This window comes from Pristiophorus japonicus, chromosome 13, assembly GCF_044704955.1.
Source record: "Pristiophorus japonicus isolate sPriJap1 chromosome 13, sPriJap1.hap1, whole genome shotgun sequence".
NCBI lineage: Eukaryota > Metazoa > Chordata > Chondrichthyes > Pristiophoridae > Pristiophorus > Pristiophorus japonicus.
The window spans coordinates 162,275,615-162,300,958 of record NC_091989.1 but is presented as its reverse complement, the minus strand read 5'-3'; the positions used below and the strand labels follow the sequence as shown (position 1 = coordinate 162,300,958).

Sequence of the window (25,344 nt, the reverse complement as noted above, 5' to 3'; positions counted from 1 at the left end):
TATGGGGAAAAAACCAAGTAATTGCTTTTGAGAAAGCCAGAAACATTTTATGCTCCAACAAGCAACTTGTATTGTATAACCCGTGTAAAAGACTTGTGCTAGCATGTGATGCATCGTCGTACGGAGTCGGGTGTGTATTACAACAAGCTAACGTTGCGGGGAAGTTGCAACCTGTTGCCTCTGCTTCCAGGAGTTTGTCTTAGGCTGAGAGGGCCTACAGCATGATTGAGAAAGAGGCATTAGCGTGTGTGCTCAGGGTAAAGAAAATGCATCAGTACCTGTTTGGCCTCAAATTTGTGCTGGAAACCGATCACAAGCCCCTCATATCCCTGTTCGCTGAAAACAAGGGGATAAGTACTAATGCCTCAGCCTACATACAAAGGTGGGCACTCACGCTATCAGCGTATAACTATACCATCCGCCACAGGCCAGGCACCGAGAACTGTGCAGATGCTCTCAGTCGGCTACCATTGCCCACCATGGGGGTGGAAATGGCGCAGCCTGCAAACTTGTTGATGGTGGCGCAGCCCGCAGACTTGTTGATGGTCAGGGAAGTGTTTGAAAATGATAAATCACCTGTCACGGCCCGCCAGATTAGGACTTGGACCAGCCAAGATCCTCTGCTGTCCCTAGTAAAAAAAACTGTGTACTGCATGGGAGCTGGGCCATCATCCCCATTGAAATGCAAGAGCTAATCAAGCCATTTCAGCGGCGAAAGGACGAGCTGTCCATTCAGGCAGACTGCCTGTTGTGGGGTAACCGCGTAGTGCTACCCAAAAAAAGCAGCGAGACGTTCATCTCGGATCTCCACAGCACACACCCGGGTATAGTAATGATGAAAGCGATAGCCAGATCCCACGTGTGGTGGCCACCGCGGTATCAACTCTGACTTAGAATTCTGTGTACGGCAATGCAGCGTGTGTGCTCAGTTGAGCAACGTGCCCAGAGAGGCACCACTAAGTTTGTGGTCCTGGCCCTCCAGACCATGGTCAAGGATCCATGTCGACTATGCGGGCCCATTTCTCGGTAAAATGTTCCTGGTGGTGGTGGATGCGTTTTCAAAATGGATTGAATGTGAAATAATGTCGGGAAGCACCGCCACCGCCACCATTGAAAGCCTGAGGGCCATGTTTGCCACCCACGGCCTGCCTGACATGCTGGTCAGTGACAATGGGCTATGTTTCACCAGTGCCGAATTTAAAGAATTCATGACCCGCAATGGGATCAAACATGTCACCTCGGCCTCGTTTAAACCAGCCTCCAATGGGCAGGCAGAGCGGGCAGTACAAACAATCAAACACAGAGCCTTAAACGAGTCACAGAAGGCTCACTCCAAACCCGCCTGTCCCGAGTGCTGCTCAGCTACCGCACGAGACCCCACTCGCTCACAGGGTCACCCCGGCCTGAGGTACTCATGAAAAGGACACTTAAAACCAGACTCTTACTGTTTCACCCCAACCTGCATGATCAGGTAGAGAGCAGGCGGCAGCAACAAAATGTAAACGATGGTCGTGTCACTGTGTCACGGGAAATTGATCTGAATGACCCTGGGTATGTGCTAAACTATGGACATGGTCCCAAGTGGATCGCGGGCACGGTGATAGCTAAAGAAGGGAGTAGGGAGTTTGTAGTCAAACTAGACAATGGACAAATTTGCAGAAAGCACCTGGACCAAACGAGGCTGTGATTCACAGACTGCCCTGAACAACCCACAGCAGACACCACCTCTTTCGAGCCCACAACACACACCCAAAGGATCAATGACACCACCCCGGATCACAAAATCAAACCCATCACGCCCAACAGCCCAGCAAGGTCAGGCTCACCCAGCAGCCCTGCAGGGCCAACAACATGCCAGCCCAGCGAGGGCACAGCCAACACACCAGAACAGACATTTGTACCGAGGCGATCCACCAGGGAAAGAAAGGCTCCCGACTGCCTCACCTTGTAAATAGTTTTCACTTTGACTTTGTGGGGGAGTGATGTTGTGTATCTGTAAAGCATGCACTTCCATGTTCCGCCACCAGGGAGTGCATCCCCTGAAGTCCCAAGGGATCCCAGCATCCCTTAGGAGCACTGTATATAAGCCGGCCCTTAAGCCCTGTTCCTCACTCTGGAGTGTCTTAATAAAGACTGAGGTCACTGTTACTTTAACCTCCCTGTGTGCAGTCTTATCTGTGTTAGGAACACAATAGACCCCATTACCCCCCCTGTTCCGACCCTTTCCAGGGGCGCTAAGTGACTGAATTTCTACCCCCTTATCTGCATCTAGCAGTTTATAGGAAATGTAATTCAAGCATCGCATTAATCCAGATGAGAAAACTTCTTTGCAAACTACTTTTTAATTTATTGGGAGTCGACAACATTAACATATTTTTTTGTTTTGCAGAGTATTTCTTTGAGGATATATTTGAGGCTGCACAATCAAAGCTTCAGGCTTTATTGTTTCTCCAGATAACAAATCCATCTTTACCTCAGGCATATCTACAACCGACTTTTATTTTTGAATTTTAATGCAGAAAAGTTAGAACAAAGGAGATACAGTTAGCTTTCTTCTCTCTTTGTTGGCATACATTGCCGTCAAAGTTTAACCTTAGGTTAAAATAGATTATTCATGCAATATGAACAAGATCTGAACTGTAAAAGTTTGGTAGTGTCTATTTCATGCTAAACAAATGCAGAAGAAAAGAATGTGTAAATTAATTTCTATTGAATCTTAACTCAATTCCAAGAAGATCTGAACTGCTAAACTCATTGCAATGTATACCTGTGAGTATGCTCACAGATTTCTGTGGCTTAGTCAGTCACGTGATGTTTACAAGACTCAATAAAACCCCAGTCAGTTGGGTCTAGATCATCCACGATGAAGTATGCAGTTGTGAGTCTAGTGATGAACTGGTAATGTGTCGTGTGATTGTTAAGCCTTTGTTAATAAACCAAGTAGTTCTTATTAGCAATGTGTTGCTATGAATTCTTAAGCAAAGAACCCATGAAACAAATACATTACTCATAGCTTTCACTTTTTCACTGCCAAAGTGAGAATGAAGATTGTCTTCTTTCCTTTAAATTCAAACTTAACAATAAGCAAAACACTGCCAATGCTAGAAATACAATCACACACTGGGAATGCTGGAAACACTCAACATAGAAACATAGAAACATAGAAAATAGGTGCAGGAGTAGGCCATTCGGCCCTTCGAGCCTGCACCACCATTCAAAATGATCATGGCTGATCATGCACTTCAGTACCCGATTCCTGCTTTCTGTCCATACACCTTGATCCCTTTAGCCGTAAGGGCCATATCTAACTCCCTTTTGAATATATCTAACGAACTGGCCTCAACAATTTTCTGTGGTAGAGAATTCCACAGGCTCACAATTCTCTGAGTGAAGACGTTTCTCCTCATCTCGTTCCTAAATTGCTCACCCCTTATCCTTAGACTGTGACCCCTGGTTCTGGACTTCCCCAACATCGGGAACATTCTTCCTGCATCTGACCTGTCCAATCCCGTCAGAATTTTATATGTTTCTATGAGATCGCCTCTCATTCTTCTAAATTCCATTGAATATAAGCCTAGTCAATCCAGTCTTTCTTCATATGTCAGTCCTGCCATCCCGGGCATCAGTCTGGTGAACCTTCGCTGCACTCCCTCAATAGCAAGAACGTCCTTCCTCAGATTAGGAGACCAAAACTGTGCACAATATTCAAAATGTGGCTTCACCAAGGCCCTGTACAACTGTAGTAAAACCTCCCTGCTCCTATACTCAAACAGGTCAGGCAGCAATTGTGGAGAGAACAGATAAGACATGGATCCTTCCTCAGGACTGGGGAAAGATAAATACCTAAATTGTCTTGTCTGTCCTCTGTATAGATGCTGACGAGTGTTTCCTGCATTTTCTGCTTTTATTTCAAACCTAACAATGTTTGCTTTTACCTCGGATCTGCACATAAGAACATAAGAAATAGGAGCAGGAGTAGGCCATGCGGCCCCTCAAGCCTACTCTGCCATTCAATAAGATCATGGCTGATCTGATCATGGACTCAGCTCCACTTCCCCGCCCTCTCCCCATAAACCCTTATCCCCTTATCGTTTAAGAAACTGTCTATTTCTGTCTTAAATTTATTCAATGTCCCAGCTTCCACAGCTCTCTGAGGCAGCGAATTCCACAGATTTACAACTCTTTGAGAGAAGAAATTTCTCCTCATCTCTGTTTTAAATGAGCGGCCCCTTATTCTAAGATCATGCCCTCTAGTTCTAGTCTCCCTCATCAGTGGAAACATCCTTTCTGCATCCACCTTGTCAAGACCCCTCATAATCTTATACGTTTCGATAAGATCACCTCTCATTTTCTGAACTCCAATGAGTAGAGGCCCAACCTACTCAACCTTTCCTCATAAGTCAACCCCCTCATCTCCGGAATCAACCGAGTGAACCTTCTCCGAGCTGCCTCCAAAGCAAGTATATCCTTTCGTAAATATAGAAACCAAAACTGCACGCAGTATTCCAGGTGTGGCCTCACCAATACCAAGATACCATTGGCCTTCTTGATCACTTGCTGTACCTGCATACTATCCTTTTGTGTTTCATGCACAAGTACCCCCAGGTCCCGCTGATTTGCGGCACTTTGCAATCTTTCTCCATCTAAATAATAACTTGCTCTTTGATTTTTTCTGCCAAAGTGCATGACCTCACACTTTCCAATATTATACGTCATCTGCCAAATTTTTGCCCACTCACTTAGCCTGTATGTGTCCTTTTGCAGATTTTTTGTGTACTCCTCACACATTGCTTTTCCTCCCATCTTTGTATCATCAGCAAACTTGGCTACGTTACACTCAATCCCTTCTTCCAAGTCGTTCATATGGATTGTAAATAGTTGGGGTCCCAGCATTGATCCCTGTGGCACCCCACTAGTTACTGGTTGGCAACCAGAGAATGAACCATTTATCCCGACTCTCTGTTCTCTGTTAGTTAGCCAATCCTCTATCCATGCTAATATATTACCCCCAACCCTGTGAACTTTTATCTTGTGCAGTCACCTTCTTTGTGGCACCTTGTCAAATGCCTTCCGGAAGTCCAAATACACCACATCCACCGGTTCCCCTTGATCCACCTTGTTCGTTACATCCTCAAAGAACTCCAGCAAATTTATCAAACATGACTTCCCCTTCATAAATCCCTGCTGACTCTGCCTGACCGAATTTTGCTTTTCCAAATGTCCTGCTACTGTGTGCAAATTGGCTGTTGGATTAAACAACAACAACTTGCATTTATAAAGCACCTTTAATGTAGCAAAACATCTCACAGTTCTGAATACGAGCATTATCAATTAAAAAAAGTTAAAAAGGTTTAAAAGGTGTCAAATACTTTGGGACATCCTGAGATTGTGAAAGGCGCTATATAATTGCACGTGCTTTCTTTTCTTTCTTTAATGTCAGACGAGGAGATAACTCTGACAGGATTGGCAGGATTGAACTTGCCAGTTCCACCTTCATTGTCCCGCCCCCATACAAAGTCACACGAGATGCAGATAGAAGATAATCAACTCCTTTGCTCTAAAATCTTTGCTAGATTTCTGCAATCAAGATTAAAAAGTAAAAGTTGATTGAAGCTATCTTTGAGGTAAAAGTAGATTCATTATATGGACAAACAAAAAAGCCTAAGGCTTAGGCACTTGATTGTGCAGCCTCCAAAATGTCCCCAGAGAAACGCTCTGAACCAAACCAGAAATCTGTTAATGCCGTTAACTTCCGATAATTTCAAAATTAGTTTGCGAAGATTTTTAAAATCTGGATCAATGCTGCACCTGAATTAAAATTTCCATAAAGTGCCAATAAAAGGTATGCAGTTTGTAATATTTGTACTTTGGCCCTGCAAAATGCTTCAGTTTAAAAAATCTTCAGCTGAAATAGCCTGCCCCACAATGGAGTGCCTAGGTGTCACCCCAAACTTCTTCCCCTCCAACCAGGGTGCACTCTAAATGGCTGGAGGACAGCCTAGTTTATTCAAATGGCCTCATCCCTGTGGTTTGGGGTGGGGTCAAGCCCAGGACAGTCTGCAGGATACTATTCCGGCCCCGCCACATTTTCAATGGCAGAGCATGCCTTCAGGAATTTCAGGCCAATAAACCCTGCATTTATTTTTAGTTTGGCAGCTTCATGGAAATCAAAGGGCGCTGGTGGCACAGCTGGAGGTTGCCGCGTACTATTTTTAGCATTCACGTGTTTAGTTGGGGATGGGGTGGAGTGGGGTGGGGCACATTTTTAGCCGGTTCTTTTAGAGATTGTTTTGAGCCCAACATCTGGCGTCGCAGTTGAGAATCCGGGAGGACCTCGATCCGGCCAGCTGGAACAGAATGAGAGGTGAGTGATGAAAAGAAAATGCTGGAACGTTGACTGCTCATGGTTTTGCATTGGCCAGGAAATTCTCCACCATATGAAAATTCAATTTGTGGGACCATTTTGTTCTATATGGGCCTTTGTTTGCCAGTGGGTGCCTGACTCAAAGGGCAGTGAGGCACAGCAGGCTCCTATAATCAAATTCATTGATTTGCATTGGACTGTTATTGCACCACATGATCTGAATTGTAGCAATATTAGCTTTAATTTCATTGCACATTACAAAAGGATTGCATGCTCTATATTATTCATTACTGTACAGTCTGCTGTGCTAAAAGATAAGTATGCCCAGAATAATAAATTTATTAGTAACATTGCAGCAGTAAATTTCTGTGCTAGGAGCAAGGATTTGTTTAGAAATTCTGCTTGTCCTGAACTCAAATTAGTTTTCTTTGTATTCTTAAAGCAAACTGTCCAAACGTTTGTATCACGCAACTTTTAAATCATCCTTTAAAAATTATTTTAAATGTTTTAAATACTTTCTGTAGTAAAAAATAACAAATTATTTAGCAATGCTGTACATTAGCTAATCCTTGTGCAGAGGGAACCATTCCTCCTACATTACAACAGTGACAACACTTCAAAAAAGTACTTCATTGGCTATAAAGCGCTTTGAGATGTCTGGTGGTCGTGAAAGGCGCTATATAAATCCAGGTCTTTCTTCTTTTTTTATTATGCTTTCATTCACAGCTGACTTCTCACCCAGCAGTCTAAAGCTTTTCTGTTGAATTCCTTTCTATATCGAAATTCTGTACATTTGCCAGCACGTCGCAAAAGTCCGTTACCACACTTCATGGTACATAGCATTCCTTTTCCATGTGTTTCCGCGAACAAACATGGACTGGTGAGTTCTGTTCAACAGCATGGCCATACTTGAATTCACCCGTTCCTGCTGTGGAACGATCATGTGACCTTGCCTCCGACTGCTTGATGAAGCCAGTGCTGGATTACAGATTGATAGAAGGTAGACACCATTTGTTGCATATGGAATCTTTTTTGTAATACTTTGTGCTTTTTCAACAGTCCAGTATTCTGAATCCGATTGTTCTCATTTCAAAAATTAGAAATAACGACTGACTCTCGAACAATGCAATGCAACTCGATGGCGGAGCTGCAGAAGCCCACTGGCAAGCTCGGCCTAGTTCATAATGGATGTGAGTACTTACCAAAACACTGCTTTAGCAGTTAATGCCCTCATTGAATGCGGACACCCTGTCATTCCTCCCTTCGTAAAATGTGTCTGCAGCAAAATCATGGAAATTGTCATTTGGAGTATTCATAAGCTAATTTTGTTTTCCTTTATTATCAGAGTTAATAATTTTGAGGAGGGTTGGTCAGTAGTCATAAGTTGTCCTAGACCCAAGTGTGGATTTTTTTTTAATGATTCTTCAATTTTCCATGTGATTTCTTGCCCCCCTTATCACTCCTTTCTTGATGCACTGACTCATATTGAGATGCAATTTCATGGGTGATGATGACCTTCTGGTATCTCACTAAAGCTGAACAGTGAACATCACTCTGCATTTCATCAAGGGAAAAAGCTACCCTTACTGCTGGGTCTGACCCTATCTTCACCCAGTGTCTAACCATGCATGCTTCCAGTATGAGTTTTTGGGTAATCCATTTCTCCTTTTCTCATCTGCTAAATGTAATGGTCCACGGCCATTGTAGCAGATATCAACCAGCTGAATATTTTTTAGGAATATAAATGGGCCATTGTTCATTCCTTTTTCATGAATTAATCCCACCTACCCATTGTATTCCTCAATCCCTTTGCCATCCAATATATATATTTTCCACATACAAAGGTGCTTCTATATTGCAGCCTTGTCTTGGGAGAATGGCCCAACTGCACTGCCTTCCAGTAGAAGTAATCAGTATTCATTTAAACTGGCATTTCTCTACGGCTCATAATTTCATGCATGTGAAATCTACCCATGACATTTAGGTCAATGCACATTCGCAAAGTGCCTTCAGCATGATGTCACTGCCAGCAAGCACACTGCTGTCATTGGAAGAGCACATTTACTGTCCCCGGAACACCAGCAGCACTTGGGAAGATCCAGTAAAAAAGTTTATCTTCATGTTGCTGTCTGCTGCATGAGACCTTTACTGTGGGACAAAGTGGCTGATCAACAAAATAAAAGCAATCTAGGAGTAAACAATTTGCGGAATTTTAATCCCTTTATTTTCTGATGAATCAATTTTTCATGTTTGCGTCAATGGGCTTTCCCTAGTGATATACCTATTGCCCTTTAGGCAAAAAATAAATCTGCCTCGCTTGCCTTCTTACTTTGAACTTTTTAAATGTATTTCTCCTGGTATTTGACACAGCGAACCATTTTGAGGCAATTTTGTAAATACTCTTCATCATCGTGAACATTTAGGTCAATTATAATTTAGGTCAACTCAAGGTGTCTTTTATTTCCCAAAGAAAAGAAGCTCAACTACCCTAACTTTTTCTCAGAACTTAAATAACCAAAATAATTAGCTTTGTTGTCCTTTTCTATATCCTGTCAAGAGCAATTAGACCCATCTTGTGATTAGATGGTCAGAACACATGGGTTTGGGCCCTATTTAATTCCTCAAATCTCAGTACCACATTGCATGGTAGGTATCTGCCCACGCAATCATCCTTTTAATTTCATATTTTGTTGCAAAAATGCTGTTTCTGCCATGAAATAGGACTTATTACATGCTCAGTTGTCACTATTTTTCTCAGGCAGTCATGGCTCTGCTACGATTTGTTTGGCAACCACAGGCATAGACCTGCTTGAAAAGGACTGTTAAAAAGTTCCCATTTCTGCAGGTCTATTTAAGTAAACTGGTTTCAAAAAACCAGTTTGGTTCGATGAAAACAAGTAGTAGTCAAGTAAGTGGAAAGAAACTGAGTATAATACTTCAAAAAACTTCAAAAAGTATCACAACGAGGAGATACAATTCTGTTTTCCACTATGAAACCAACCAGTTACACATGAATATACTGCATTATGTTTCTGCAGTTATTTTATTATCTTTATGTTTAGTAGCCTGGCACATCTCTAAATTAACTACAACTGGACAAATCTCAGTTTGCATGGAATGGGGCTGGAGCACAAACCATTTTGAGTGCAATAAATGCGTAAACAAGTGGCATCTAACCCCTTGAGATGTATTAACGTTCTCAAATATATTGTATGTGTACAACGCAACATTCATTCACTGCAGAAGTTAAGGCCAGTTCAACAGCACAAATATTAAATACGAATCCTGATAGAAAAATAGCCATTTTCTCAGCAAACCAATTCACAGGCATTTGATAACATATTGGCTTACAGTCTTGTTTATGCTTCTGACACCTCTAAAGGTGAAAAATACAATCTTGTGAGAAAAAAATATAAGTTATATTAGCATTCAAAGCTTCAAGTGGAGGGAAATTGAATGTTGCAAAGCTTTCCGCAGGGTTAGTAGTGGATTTGATGTATTAGAGTTGCATGTTGGCCTAAAGAAACTCTGCATTGCGGGGAACAGGTTTTTCTTAAACAGAGCATGATATTCTGACTCTGATCATCCATGTCCTTATGTAAATCTGTTAAATTTAAAAATAAAAAGTTAAAAAGTATTAAATATCATACAATTATTATTCGTGTCAATTTATTGTATCTGTCCTTTAGTGTTATTCTGTATTTGAGATACTGATGGGTTTCTTGCACAAATCTGATTTTGTCTTCAAGAGATATTTCTTCCATCCTACTCACAACACCATTCTCAATCCCAGAGGGTATGCGGGCGTAGTGCCAAGTTAAAGCTGTAACATGCTTTTAGGAGTGTCCAGGACTGACGCACTCTTTTATTTTCCTTCTATTTCCATGTGCAACCATATGACCTTTAAGCTGCACCTGCCATGATGGCACAGCCAAGACTGACAACACACCATGTGGAGAACAACAAGGCCAAAAACCTATCATAGCACTGTGTGGGGCGCTGGACTGGAATGCCAAAATGTTGTCACCATGGTGCATACTTTTTCCAGTTTAACTGACCAGATCAATTGAAACTTATTAATTAGCCATAATTTATCCCAATTTCAATGAAAAATGATCTTGGACTGAATATCAAAGTTCTTCTTACATTAGCTTCAAATGTCCAGTTGAAACTTAAAAGTCTCTGGTCAAAAGCATTTGTACAAAGGACTAAAACGGCTTCAGTGTTTGAAATGGTTAAGAAGCTTATTTTCCCCAAATGACCTCTTGTCCCGTCCTGAAGGAGTTGGCTCATGCTGGAGTACCAGTCAGAAGGTGCAAACAGCTCTCTAGTACCTCACGCAAAAGCCATTCACGAAGATAAAATCGTAAGAAGCATTCTGTTTGCTGCAGCTGTCCTGGTCCATGTGGGATTGAATCCACAAGCATTCCAGCTGTTTCCAACTGCAGCACAGAAACACTGACCAAATTTCAGTTTGCACGGAATGGGGCTGGTACAAAAACCATTTCGAGTGCAATAAATGCGTAAAGAAGGTGCATCGAACCCCTTGAGATGTATTAACATTCACAGAAATATGTATAACATATAATTTTACAATTCGTCTGCCCTTGTGAAAGATTTGACATACAATATTTAATTCATATGGTACATATTATGCCTATTAATATTTTGCTGCCCAGCTGTTAATATTTCCACTTTATTATGAGTGACTTTTTTTTTCCATTTATTTATGGTACCTAAGGGAAAAGATTTGTGTTCGCCAGCAAAGTTGCCGGTATCACAATCACAATCACGAAGGAGGTGGTACTCAGTAAAATAATGGGACTAAAGGCAGATAAATCCCCTGGACCTGATGGCTTGCATCCTAAGGTTTTAAGAGAAGTAGCGGCAGGGATTGTGGATGCATTGGTTGTAATTTACCAAAATTCCCTGGATTCTGGGGAGGTCCCAGCAGATTGGAAAACTGCAAATGTACCACACCTATTTAAAAAAGGATGCCTCCAAAAAGCAGGAAACTATAGACCAGTTAGCCTAACATCTGTGGTTGGGAAAATGTTGGAGTCCATTATTAAAGAAGCAGTAGCAGGACATTTGGTAAAGCAAAATTCGGTCAGGCAGAGTCAGCATGGATTTATGAAGGGGAAGTCATGTTTGACAATTTGCTGGAGTTCTTTGAGGATGTAATGAACAGGGTGGATAAAGGCAAGCCAGTGGATGTGGTGTATTTGGACTTCCAGAAGGCATTTGACAAGGTGCCACATAAAAGGTTACTGCACAAGATAAAAGTTCATGGGGTTGGGGATAATATATTAGCATGGATAGAGGATTGGCTAACTAACAGTGAACAGAGAGTCAGGATAAATGGTTCATTGTCTGGTTGGCAACCAGTATCTAGTGGGGTGCCACAGGGATCAGTGCTGTGACCCCAACTATTTACAATCTATATTAACGACTCAGCAGAAGGGACTGAGTGTAACGTAGCCAAGTTTGCTGACGATACAAAGATGGGAGGAAAAGCAATGTGTGAGGAGAACATAAGAACATAAGAATTAGGAACAGGAGTAGGCCATCTAGCCCCTCGAGCCTGCTCCGCCATTCAACAAGATCATGGCTGATCTGGCCGTGGACTCAGCTCCACTTACCCGCCCGCTCCTCATAACTCTTAATTCCCTTATTGGTTAAAAATCTATCTATCTGTGATTTGAATACATTCAATGAGCTAGCCTCAACTGCTTCCTTGGGCAGAGCATTCCACAGATTCACAACCCTCTGGGAGAAGAAATTCCTTCTCAACTCGGTTTTAAATTGGCTCCCCCGTAGTTTGAGGCTGTGCCCCCTAGTTCTCGTCTCCCCGACCAGTGGAAACAATCTCTCTGCCTCTATCTTGTCTATCCCTTTCATGATTTTAAATGTTTCTATAAGATCACCCCTCATCCTTCTGAACTCCAACGAGTAAAGACCCTGTCTACTCAATCTATCATCATAAGGTAACCCCCTCATCTCCAGAGTCAGCCTAGTGAATCGTCTCTGTACCCCCTCCAAAGCTAGTATATCTTTCCTTAAGTAAGGTGACCAAAACTGCACGCAGTACTCCAGGTGCAGCCTCACCAATACCCTGTACAGTTGCAGCAAGACCTCCCTACTTTTGTACTCCATCCCTCTCGCAATGAAGGCCAACATTCCATTCGCCTTCCTGATTACCTGCTGCACCTGCAAACTAACTTTTTGGGATTCATGCACAAAGACCCCCAGGTCCCTCTGCACTGTAGCATGTTGTAATTTCTCCGCAATCAAATAATATTCCCTTTTACTGTTGTTTTTTCCCAAGGTGGATGACCTCACATTTTCCGATATTGTATTCCATCTGCCAAACCTTAGCCCATTCGCTTAACCTATCTAAATCTCTTTGCAGTCTCTCTGTGTCCTCTACACAACCCACTTTCCCACTAATCTTTGTGTCATCTGCAAATTTCGTTACACTACACTCTGTCCCCTCTTCCAGGTCATCAATGTATATTGTAAACAGTTGTGGTCCCAGCACCGATCCCTGTGGCACACCACTAACCACCGATTTCCAACCCGAAAAGGACCCATTTATCCCGACTCTCTGCTTTCTGTTAGCCAGCCAATTCTCTATCCATGCGAATACATTTCCTCTGACTCCGCGTACCTTTATCTTCTGCAGTAACCTTTTGTGTGGCACCTTATCGAATGCCTTTTGGAAATCTAAATACACCACATCCATCGGTACACCTCTATCCACCATGCTCGTTATATCCTCAAAGAATTCCAGTAAATTAGTTTAACATGATTTCCCCTTCATGAATCCATGTTGCGTCTGCTTGATTGTACTATTCCTATCTAGATGTCCCGCTATTTCTTCCTTATGATAACTTCAAGCATTTTCCCCACTACAGATGTTGAACTAACTGGCCTATAGTTACCTGCCTTTTGTCTGCCCCCTTTTTTAAACAGAGGCGTTATATTAGCTGCTTTCCAATCCGCTGGTACCTCCCCAGGGTCCAAAAAATTTTGGTTGATTATAATGAATGCATCTGCTATAACTTCCGCCATCTCTTTTAATACCCTGGGATGCATTTCATCAGGACCAGGGGACTTGTCTACCTCGAGTCCTATTAGCCTGTCCAGCACTACCCCACTAGTGATAGTAATTATCTCAAGGTCCTCCTTTCCCACATTTCCGTGACCAGCAATTTTTGGCATGGTTTTTGTGTCTTCCACTGTGAAGACCGAAGCAAAATAATTGTTTAAGGTCTCAGCCATTTCCACATTTCCCATTATTAAACCCCCTTCTCATCTTCTAAGGGACCAACATTTACTTTAGTCACTCTTTTCCGTTTTATATATCGGTAAAAACTTTTACTATCTGTTTTTATGTTTTGCGCAAGTTTACTTTCGTAATCTATCTTTGCTTTTTTTATTGCTTTCTTAGTCATTCTTTGCTGTCGTTTAAAATTTTCCCAATCTTCTAGTTTTCCACTAACCTTGGCCACCTTATATGCATTGGAGGACACAAAACAGCTGCAAAAGGACATAGACAGGCTAAGTGAGTGGACAAAAATTGGGCAGATGGAGTATAATGTTGGAAAATGTGAGGTCATGCACTTTGGCAGAAAAAATCAAAGAGCAAGTTATTATTTAAATGGAGAAAGATTGCAAAGCCGCAGTACAGTGGGACCTGGGGGTACTTGTGCATGAAACACAAAAGAATAGAGTTATGTCTTGAATAAAGAGTCAGACTAGATACTGCAAGCTCAAAGTAAGGTGTGACCGTAGTGCTTTATTACAGATCTCAGAGTCTCTCTTCAGCCTGCGAGGTCTCCTTATATACAGGTGCTCCCAAGGGATTGTGGGATCCCTTGGGACTCCAGGGGATAAGCCCTGGGTCGACATGGTTTTTACAAGTTTACATGCATAACAGATAGTATGCAGGTACAGCAAGTGATCAGGAAGGCCAATGGTATCTTGGCTTTAATTGCAAAGGGGATGGAGTATAAATGCAGGGAAGTCTTACTTCAGCTATATAAGGTATTGGTGAGGTCACACCTGGAATACTGCATGCAGATTTGATTTCCATATTTACAAAAGAATATACTTGCTTTGGAGGCAGTTCAGAGAAGATTCACTAGATTCTGGGGATGAGGGGGTTAACTTATGAGGAAAGGTTGAGGAGGTTGGGTCTCTACTCATTGGAATTCAGAAGAATGAGAGGTGATCTTATCGAAACGTATAAGATTATGAGGGGACTTGACAAGGTGGATGCAATGAGGATGTTTCCACTGATGGGGGAGAGTAGAACTAGAGGGCACGATCTTAGAATACGGGGCCGTCCATTTAAAACAGAGATGAGGAGAAATTTCTTCTCTCAGAGGGTTGTAAATCTGTGTAATTCACTGCCTCAGAGAGCTGTGGAAGTTGAGTAAAATTGAATAAAGTTAAGACAGAAATAGACAGTTTTTTAAATGATAAGGGGATAAGGGGTTATGGGGAGCGGGCGGGGAAGTGGAGCTGAGTCCATGATCAGATCAGCCATGATTTTATTGAATGCTGGAGCAGGCTCAAGGGGCCATATGGCCTACTTCTGTTCATATTTCTTATGTTCTTATGAAACTGCAGTTAACGGCCGTTGGAAATGGCCGCAATGCTAAGTGAGTGAAATTGGTCTGGGGGGCGGGGCAGGGAGATAGGTGACGCAGCGCTCACCTTCCGTGCAACGCCGCCTTCGTGGTGTTGCTGGAGGGATCCGGGACAAAGTTTCTGTCCAGCTGCAGCGTTGGAGCTTCCCACAGCCTCTGCGAGTGAAGCTGTAGAGCTCACAAGGATTTGTGGACAGTGAAGAGGTCTGAGAATTAAAGGGGCCATGCACACTGAAGCAATACAAAATAAAATGAAGTGAATCAATACATTTTTCAGCCCTGTCTGCTTTTTTAAAAAATCGTAGAATCATCGAAATCACAGAATTAGGCCATTCGGCCCATCGTGTCCGTGCCAGCCGATGAGGAGCTCTCCAGCCTAATCCCACTTTTCATCTCTTGTTCCGTAGCCTTGTAGGTCATGTCACTTCAAATGCATATCCAAGTACTTTTTAAATGCTATGAGGGCTTCTGTCTCTACCACCCTTTCAGGCAATGAGTTCCAGACCCCCACCACCCTCTGGGTGAAAACATTTCTCCTCAAATCCCCTCTAAACCTTCTCCCACTTCCTTTAAATCTATGGCCTCTCTGATAAGGGGAATAGGTCCTTCCTATCCACTATATGTAGGCTCCTCATAATTTTATACACCTCAATAAGATCTCCCCTCAGCCTCCTCTGTTCCAAAGAAAACAAGCCCAGCTTATCCAATCTTCCCTCATAGCTAAAATTCTCCAGTCCAGGCAACTTCCTTGTAACCTCCTCTGTACCCTTTCTAGTGCAATCACATCCTTCCTGTAGTGTGGTGACCAGAACTGCATGCAGTACTCTTGCTGTGGCCTAACTAGTGTTTTATATAGTTCAAGCATAACCTCCCTGCTCTTGTATTCTATGCCTCGGCTAAGAAAGGCAAGTATCTCGTGTGCCTTCTTAACCACCTTATCTACCTGTCCTGCAACCTTCAGCGATCTGCAGACATGCACTACAAGGTCCCTCTCAATATTTAAAAGAAGGGTCAACAAGAAGAGGAAGAGGAGAGTGAAGAAGAAGAAGAACAGAGGACAATTGATTTGACACTCCCAGCCACCAGCTCCTCAAGTTCAACCAGCAAGGACATCTGCAGTGTCCCCCACTGAAAGTCAGCAGCCTTCCACCAGCCATGCTGCAGCCACTGGCTAGCACTGCGTGACATAAGTAGGATAGGCAAAGTCACGCACAAGTCAGTCACTAGGAGAATGAACACGGGTGACGAGTTGATTCCTTGATGTCACATTGGACGGGTAGATGTAGATAGGTGGATTGGAAAGTTTGCTTTGTGGTGTCTTTTATTTCAGCATCGTGGCCAAGAGGACATTGTGATTGTCAGTAACAGATGGAAGGTAAGGCGTGGGACTAATGTTAAAAGGGGAATTGGGGTGGTGGTCACTGGGACCGCAGGTGGATGATTAATCCCAGATATTCCTGGCCACAATTGGGCTGTCTGGGATGCATCCTTCCGTCTGATTCCTCCTCTTCTGCGTCTTCCTCTTCCCTCTGCAAGGGGATGCTGTAAATGTGAAATGACAGCATAAATGACTGGAAGTACTCAGTTGCTCAGGCAGCATATTGACCTGAGGAGTGAATTCTGTCTTTCTCCCCACGGATGTTGCATGGCCTGCTGAGCATTCGCAGCATGTTCTGTCTTCTCAAACCATCTGAGCCCTTGAAAGTATCCAGCAGCACTCCCTACACCTTAAAAACTTTTCACATCTATGGCAACAAGCCATCACTTCAATAAAATCAACAACAAAAAAATCCAAACTCTTAAATTCAAACTTACATGAACGATGTGTGTGTCCCTTTAAGAGGTCCCGATATCACCACTGTCAGCTTGCTTGCATGCAAGGTTTACCTGGCGTGTTCAGGACCCAGCGTTAAATTCAGCACTAGGGTCGAAGTTCGCGCTTGTGACATAAAGTCGGCATTCCACGCCAAATTACCTCTTAACGCCGCCATTTTGTCCAACATGGCACTGCTAGTTACCAGCAACGCAAAGGTAAGGATGAAAATGGCGGCCGCTGCAGGAACCACCATCAGCAGGCGAAATAGCTATATCTCACTTGGTCATTTTATAGAACGGCTTCCTTGTTTCCCAGTGACCCATACACAGCAGCATTCACAGAGACTTACAGCCAGTCGCATGCCCACTATCTGGTCATGAAATGGGCACGATACAGGAAGTACCTAAAAGAAGGGAAACAGTAACATAAAATGGGGATTTAAAAAGTAACTGATTATTGGAAATTAGAAAGGAATTTTTTGACATGTCTATCTGCTATCGTGAGAAATCACGTCACAGCTGAAGTGAAGGACAATGGGAGCACAGGAGGCCAGAGTCTGAAGGGCAAATTGGGATGTAGGATTGAATAAGGTGTGCAGATTTTGGGGAGGATGAGGTCCTAAAGTGATGTGTAAGCAAGGATAAGGATTTATAAGTTGATTGACTGAGGAATAGGGAGACAACTTAGATCAATGCAGATAGACATAATCAAGGAGCAGTGCGTAATATAGGCGAGGATTCGAGTGCCAAAGTATGTATGAGTTGGAGTCTCGTGTAGGAGGGAGCACAAGAGGCTGGCAAGGAAAACGCTGGAGAAGACTAGCCTTGAGGTAACAAAGGTGTGGATGAGGATTTTAGCAGTGGGGGGGGGATGAAATAGGGATTGAGATAGCCAATCCTCTGTCGGTGATCTTCTGTAAAGCCTAACGCCTATAATTGATACACATTTTTTAATGCACCTTAATTGTTACACTCTACTGGCCAGAGTGGAATCATGGCCAAAAAGCAACACTTGGCCGAGCATCAATAGAGCATAAAGACCACAAAAATTTCCCAATTTCCATTGCCCTTTGTATGAAAAAGTGCTGCCTGATTTTGCTTCTGAATGGCTTATCTCTAATTTCACGATTATTCTCCCTTGTTCTTGATTTCCCCACTGGAGGAAATAGCTTCTCCGTATCTACCCTATCAAATCCTCGATCAGATCACCTCTCCATCTTCTATGCTCAAGCCAAATTTCTGAAACCCGTCCTCATAATTTAACCCTCTAAACCCTGGTACCATTCTGGTAAATCCGCATTGCACCCCCTCTAAGGCCAATATATCCTTCCTGAGTTGCGGTTGCTTAAACTGAACGCAGTACTCGAGATAAAGAAATAAAGAAAGATTTGCATTTATATAGCGCCTTTCACGACCAACAGACGTCTCAAAGCGCTTTACAGCCAATAATGTACTTTTGGAGTATAGTCACTGTTTTAATGTGGGAAACGCGGCAGCCAATTTGCACACAGCAAACTCCCAGAAACAGCAATGTGATAATGGCCAGATAATCTGATCATTATAAATAAATCAGGTAGGCTCTGACCAAGTCAAGATATAAATTTGTACAAAAGCAAAATACTGCGGCTGCTGAGATCGGGAATAAAAACAGAAAATGCTGGAAATCTCAGCGGGTCAGGCAGCATCTGTGGAGAGAAAGCAAAGTTAATGTTTTGGGTTGATGACCCATCGTCAGAACTGGAGAGTGTTCTGTATCTGTTTTTAATAGCAAATGCAATTATTAGCCTCTCGGTGCAAGATGTCTAACTTGACTGGGTAGATCATTCCATACCAAAAAACTTTATTTTTCAATGCCTGTTTAATCCTTTCAATATGCTTCCAAAATTTGAGAAATTCCGTTGATGAATCAGAATAAATGGAAAGTCTCCTAGCTTTGTACCAAATCTCTTCATATTCTTCAGCTACTGCAGACCATACTGTTTCTATTGGGAATTGAAAACTTGACCACAAAGATCTGGGGCAACTTATTTCCATGTAAATATGGGCTCCAGGATACACTGTGCTCGCTGTTGTTACCATCTTGTAAGTGTAAAGACTTAATCAATAGACTCTTAATAAATTCAGTCAGGTCTTCTGCCTTCCACTCCCTCGGGGATGCCAAAAATCCTTAGATTATTTCAGCGTCCTTGAATAACCAGGTCAGCCACAATTTGACAGCTGTGCTCTATCCCTTCTAATGTAATCAATCATTTTCTTCTGCCTCAGCCACCATCTTATCCCATTCACCTACTTGTCATTCTAAGACTCACCTATTTACTTCTACTTGCTGCACGAGTTAAAGGTGCAGAAATTGCGATCAGAGGCTTCCCGCGGGTGAATGCCTCTGACCTGAAAAATTTCTATGAACTTACCTGGTGGCCCGGGAGTTTTGGAGACTTGTGGTCCTGGGCCTCTCCACAAAGGGCTGCGTAGAGGCCTATCTATCCCAGGGTCTAGGCGCTTCGCACATGTCCTTGGGATCACGTGGACCAGCCCAACCAATCAAAGTAGTGGTATTCCCATTCATACTTGTCGTGAGTTCCGTATATATAGAATCACCATAAGTATGAATGGGAATACCTCATAAAATTCACAAATACTTAAAATAAATTTACAAAAAATTACATATTTAAAATTAATCAAAATGGAATTTAATTAATTATTTAAAATAAAAATTAAATTTTTTGTAAAATAAATTTACATATTTTAAAAGGTTTAAAAATAAACTTACTTTATTTCTCAGGTGGCCTGCTTTTATCAGTCGTAAGACTTTCCTGGGCATTAACTGGGCAGAAGTTGGGCAAATAGTCCAACTCTCCATCCGCAGAAGCCCTTTACTTACGGATGCGTTGGGGGTGCATCCTTGCTTCCCCAGGAAGTCCAATGCGTTACATCCTCAGCATGAGGCCAGCACGTTAAAAGCTGTAATAAATCATATTCCTGCAGGTGGACAGCTCCCAGGAGTGTTTTAAAAATTGGACTTTGGCTTTTTTTTGCATTGTCTTCTGTTAACTCATTGTTTGTTTGGATCAGATTTTAATTTTCTGTCTTCTTTGTTTTCAATTTAAATTGTGTTCCCTTACCATCGAAGATAGTTTGCCGAAAATAGACAACAGCACTCTGTGGAAAGCATGGGCATTCTTCTGGGAATTGCTCTTGCTCGCAGGGAGATAGCCAGGAGCAGAAGCAGGTGTGTCACCTGCATACCCTTCTGTAAAAGACCACTGAGTGGTGGGCATATATATTTACAGGGTCAGTTGGTCCAGACACGTCAATGGTTTGAGGTCCGGTCTGCCTCTCTCCAATTTGCAAACTGTCCCTTTTACTGTGAGCTTCATTTGCCCGCAATCTATTTCCCGAGGCCTGCTATAGCTATGCAATTAGCCACCGTGCTTTCCAACACAAGAGTGCAAGTGCATGCAGAAAGGAGGTGGGTATTGGAGAATGTTTAGTGGCCCCAATCTCCATCATTAAAAGGTTTCCTGCAAGGGGGAAAAGGTGTGTCCTGCATGATTATAGGTTGCCTTCTGCTTGTGTTATAAAGAGAAAAATAACATAAGAACATAAGAAATAGGAGCTGCAGTAGGCCCTTCAAGCCTTCTCCGCCATTCAACAAGATCATGGCTGATCTTCTACCTCAACTCCACCTTCCCGTACTATCCCCATATCCCTTAATTCCCTTCATTCCCAAAAATATATCGAGCTCTGTCTTGAATATACTCAACGACTGAGCATCCACAGCTCTCTGGGGTAGAAAATTCCAAAGATTCACAACCCTTTGAGTGAAGAAATTTCTCCTCATCTCAGTCCTAAATGGCCAACCCTTTATTCTGTGACTATGTTCCCGTATTCTGGACTCCCCAGCCAGGAGGAAACATCCTCCCAGCATTAATCCCGTGTAAAGATGGGAAAAGATAAGAAAACACCCTGTGTGAGAGAAGCACAGGACTCGTTAATCTTGGCAAACTTTGCCAGGCTGGTAAATTTCTTCCTCATTTGGGAGGATGACCTCTTTGCTGCAGCCTTTCCATTGGTCTGCTCGGACACTTCTTCCCAGGCCACTCTGACTGGAGTTTTCTGAGGATGGCACACCTCGCCATCACCTCCCTCAGTGCAACCTGTTGGTTGCCTCAGAAAACAGAGCTGTCCTCCCTCTCCACTGTAAATTGGTAGACTCCTAGCTCCTCTCAACACAATGCAGCCAAGAAAAACCAGAATTGAATCATTTGAAGCCAACGGGAAGTTGTGGAGGAGAGGGGTGTAGTGCTGTTTTAACAGGCTGTACCTGCACATTTATGCTCCTGCCCAGGAAATTCTTTTACATCCTCAGCATCCATGACCTGAATAATATTAGGGCTTCCAGGGAAGAAATACACCCTGTGAAAATCATATGGCTCTCGCAATTGTAAATCGAAGGTCATTGGATTCAACAGGTGGAAACTACTGACACAGTTCTACAGACACTTGCGAGGAAGATGGCATGAAAACTCTACAACTATACCTCTGGTTTCCATTGTACCCTGTGATCCATGTAAGGTAACATTATTCCGAGTGAGCATAATTGTTTGTGTGATACTGGGTTTTTCCAGTAATCTATGTGGACTTGTGACTAAATACTAAAACATTTTTGCCCTAGATTTATACAAGAGTGACTGGAAATTATGAAATAGTTGTTAGTGAGGCGGTGAATTGGCAATTTTACAACATTCTTGAAGTCCTGCAGTACAGATAGGTATCTTCTTTTGAGGAACCCCAAGTAGGATATGCACATTACTGTACATTGGTAGTGAATTTCGTCTCTTGACATAGCCTTGCTGGACTTAAGTACCGTGTAAGCACTTGGACGAGGTTCTGTTGTCTGGTTGGCAATGCATGCAGTAAAAGTTGCTTACTGTGTAGGTGACACATCCAAGAATTTTAATATGCTGCAGATGCTATGTGTTCCACACACGCACAGGAAATGTTACAACTATTTTAGCAACCGCTGCTGTTTGCAGTCTTTTTACAGAATAATGAACAGCAGCTTTAAAGGAAAATCAATCTTCACAGTGCATACTGATCCAAAGTACATAAATCATGATAACCAATGAATTATAATATTTTTCTATGGAAAGAAAGACTTGCATTTATATAGCACCTTTCACGACCACCCAATGCGCTTTACCATCAATGAAGTACTTAGTTTTTGGAGTGTAATCACTGTTGTAATGTAGGAAGCACGGCAGCCAATTTGTGCACAGCCAGCTCCCACAAACAGCACTGTGATAATGACCAGATAATCTGTTTTTTGTTATGCTGTTGATTGAGGGATAAATATTGACTGGGACACCGGGGATAAGTCCCCTGCTCTTCTTCGAAATAGTGCCAAGGGATCTTTTACGTCCACCTGAGAGAGCAGATGGGGCCTCGGTTTAACGTCTCATCCGAAAGATGGCACCTCCGATAGTGTAGCACTCTTTCAGTAGTGCACTGGAGTGTCAGCCTAGATTTTTGTCTCTGGAGTGGGACTTGAACTCACAACCTTCTGACTCAGAGGTGAAGGTGGTACCCAATGAGCCACTGGCTGGCACATTAATGCAGAATTGATGTTATTTTTCCATGAATAATAATTACAGAGACTAATATTTAGCCATAAATATAGCGTGATTTTATATTATTGCAACAGCTCCATCAATATAACATTAAAGCCATACAAACAAAGTTAGTAATTTTAAGTAGTCATATGTTGCACCATTGTGATAGAAACAAATTATATAAAAAGGAAAAATGTGAAGTACATTTGTTCAGAACACACACGACCTCCCAGGTATCCTGGAACATTAAAAAAAATCTTTTTATTTGCATTTAATGCAAAACTTATCACATGACTGACAGATAACATCACAATTAATCCTATTTCTACATATCAGTGTAGTGCATCTGGTCAGACGTACAAGCGACAGGACGTTGGGTGGTGTGGGAAGATCACATGACGACCCCAGGTATATTTTCACGGTTAATGTCATTACCATACCACCGGCCTGCTCCCAGCAATGGAAAACTCCTGGTACTGGAAGATTGCTTGTTGATAGGTGGGAAATCAGGAGCTGCAGCAGGACTTAAACAGATGATTTTTGGAGATTTGCGAAATAGCAAGCTCCTTTCGAAAAACAATGTCTGCAAGAAGTGCCGGTGGCCAGGAAACAGACAGTTTCTCGATGGGGGGGCCACTAAAATTCTCCTAATTGAATGGGGGAGTGATCATCGTAGGAACTGAAGAGCAGTGCAGGGAGAAAGGCAGTACGGGCAGGTAGTGTGCAAGCCATCTCCATCATACTGCACATCTAGAAGTAATGCTGGAAGAAGTATAATGACCGTACAAGGTAAGCCAAGATCGGAGAATCCATGGTACTTCCAATAATTTTCTCTCACATAAATGCTCATTGTACAACCTTTACCTGGAAGTCTTCCTTCACATACATCCTTACATACATGGACCCCCAATCAATCCTGCTGTCTAATCTAACTGAATACTGCATGTACATGTTATCACACCCACTAAGGGTTACATGTTGACACTTGGTATTATTACATGGCATTTTGACAATTGAATCTTTTACTTCTTCTGCCCCAATTGCAGAAGACGACAACCCATAACAACAGCAATAGAATACTTGCAGGACTCACAAGCATTCATCCTCTAACCCTACCTGAGGAAGAAACCCTATAAGTTATGGGAAAAGAGGCCATAGCAGATGCTGGGAAGGGGATGTATGAGGACCGCCACCAGCTATGTGTATATGCTAAGCTTTTGCTGCTCTTCCGACTCATCCTATCCTTTTCTCTTTCTCTAGGTGTGCCAGAGGAAGCTGAACCAGGACCCACTGCATCCAAGGATGCCAGCACATCACAACACACACCATTACTTACTCTGCTCCCTCCCAATCAAGTTCAGATACAACCATGGTGGGGGATTTAGACTGAGTGTGATCTGTAGCAAGTCGTGGCAGCAGAGGAGGAGGCATTTGCTACACATTATGTGGGCAATTGTACAGGTGTAAATACTGTGTGAATTTTGATCTAATTTGCATTGATTTAAGTATGAAATGCCAAGCACTACTGGAACCCTTTAAATTCTGAATTAACTGGGAGATGGCGAGTTTGCTATGAAGCCATCAGTTTCCACCTCAACAACTTGAACCAAGGGACCATTACACTGAGTATCAAGTGAGAGTGTGTGAGTGAAATACAAAATTCTCAATAAAAAACAACCTTGTATACTCAGCTCTTGTAAGGAAAACTCAGTGGTGTCATATGCTCCAGAAGCTCAGGTGAACTACACATAGTTTATTTTTATTTACACATTTCATTGAAACCTCACTGGATTAAAAGCCAAACATCAAAGTAACATTGTGCTCAGGTTCAAAGGAGAATGCAGAATGCCAGCGTTTACCCATGCCACTTCTCCTGTGCAAATGAGATTAATCTGTCCTGGTAATCAGTACTTGGATGAATTACTTATAAAATAAAATTGCCAACATTATTATTTATCTCAATATCTGAAATGCAAATATTAGTAGCAGGCTGGAGTGACTATATGGACACAATTTATACATTCCTGCAGATTTAATGCAGTATATATTAACTATTTCAGCTATAAATTCTGAAATACATGCTTAAAAAATGGCTGTTTAACATCTTGCTATAAAAAATGAAGAACCTCAGCTTTTAAACATGCAATTACTGATAATGTGATTTTGTTAGTGGATGCTATAAAAATAAGTAATTCTCCCACCTTGTTAAAAAACAAATTTCACCTCCCATTTCTTGTCTTCATCAACAACCAAGTCCACATTGAGTACTAATGTACTCCTGATGATAGGACAGAGGAGTTAATTCCACATCTAGAAGAAAAGCAGTGATTAGATTACTGCAGACAAATAGAATCAGAATTAGAGATTGGGAGACCAACAGCATATTGAGTAAATGATCCTCTTTAATGCCTGGGTGTTAGTGTGGCAGAGCAATTTGCCTGCCTGTTGTCGAACCCATCTGATTTTCATTGCATTGATTTGAATAGAATTCTGACTGTTGTGCCAGGGAGGTTGGAGTGGGGGGGGGGGGGGGGGGCGGAATGGGTGGTGGTTTAGGAAGGATGGTACAATTTGGGCTGAAACCCCTGGATCGACCTGCTTTGTTAAAGGCGCTATATAAATACAAGTTGCTGTTGTTGTTGATTGGCCACTTGTGGTAAAGCATTCCATGTTCTAATCAAGCTCTGCATAAAAAAATAATTCTGCTAACTCCTAACTTTGTTCTTCTGGTGATACTTCACATTCTGTGCCCCCTTCTTACTGATTCACCAACAAATGTTTATCCTCTCAAAACCTTTCAAAATTTTGAAAAACTCAATTAAATTCTACCGTAACTTTCTCTGTCCCAGTCACAAAAGTCCCAATTTTGCAAGTCTTTTTTCACAGCTATCTTCTT

The 25,344-nt window shown here is 42.4% G+C and overlaps 1 long non-coding RNA gene across 1 annotated transcript; it reads left to right on the top strand.

Annotated features, from left to right (window-relative positions):
• Window positions 1-16,882: 16,882 nt before the first annotated feature.
• LOC139278945 (uncharacterized) lies at window positions 16,883-24,113 on the top strand. Its single transcript, XR_011596387.1, has 3 exons — window positions 16,883-17,052; window positions 21,309-21,406; window positions 23,709-24,113. It is a non-coding gene; the product is annotated as an uncharacterized lncRNA (long non-coding RNA).
• Window positions 24,114-25,344: the final 1,231 nt, after the last annotated feature.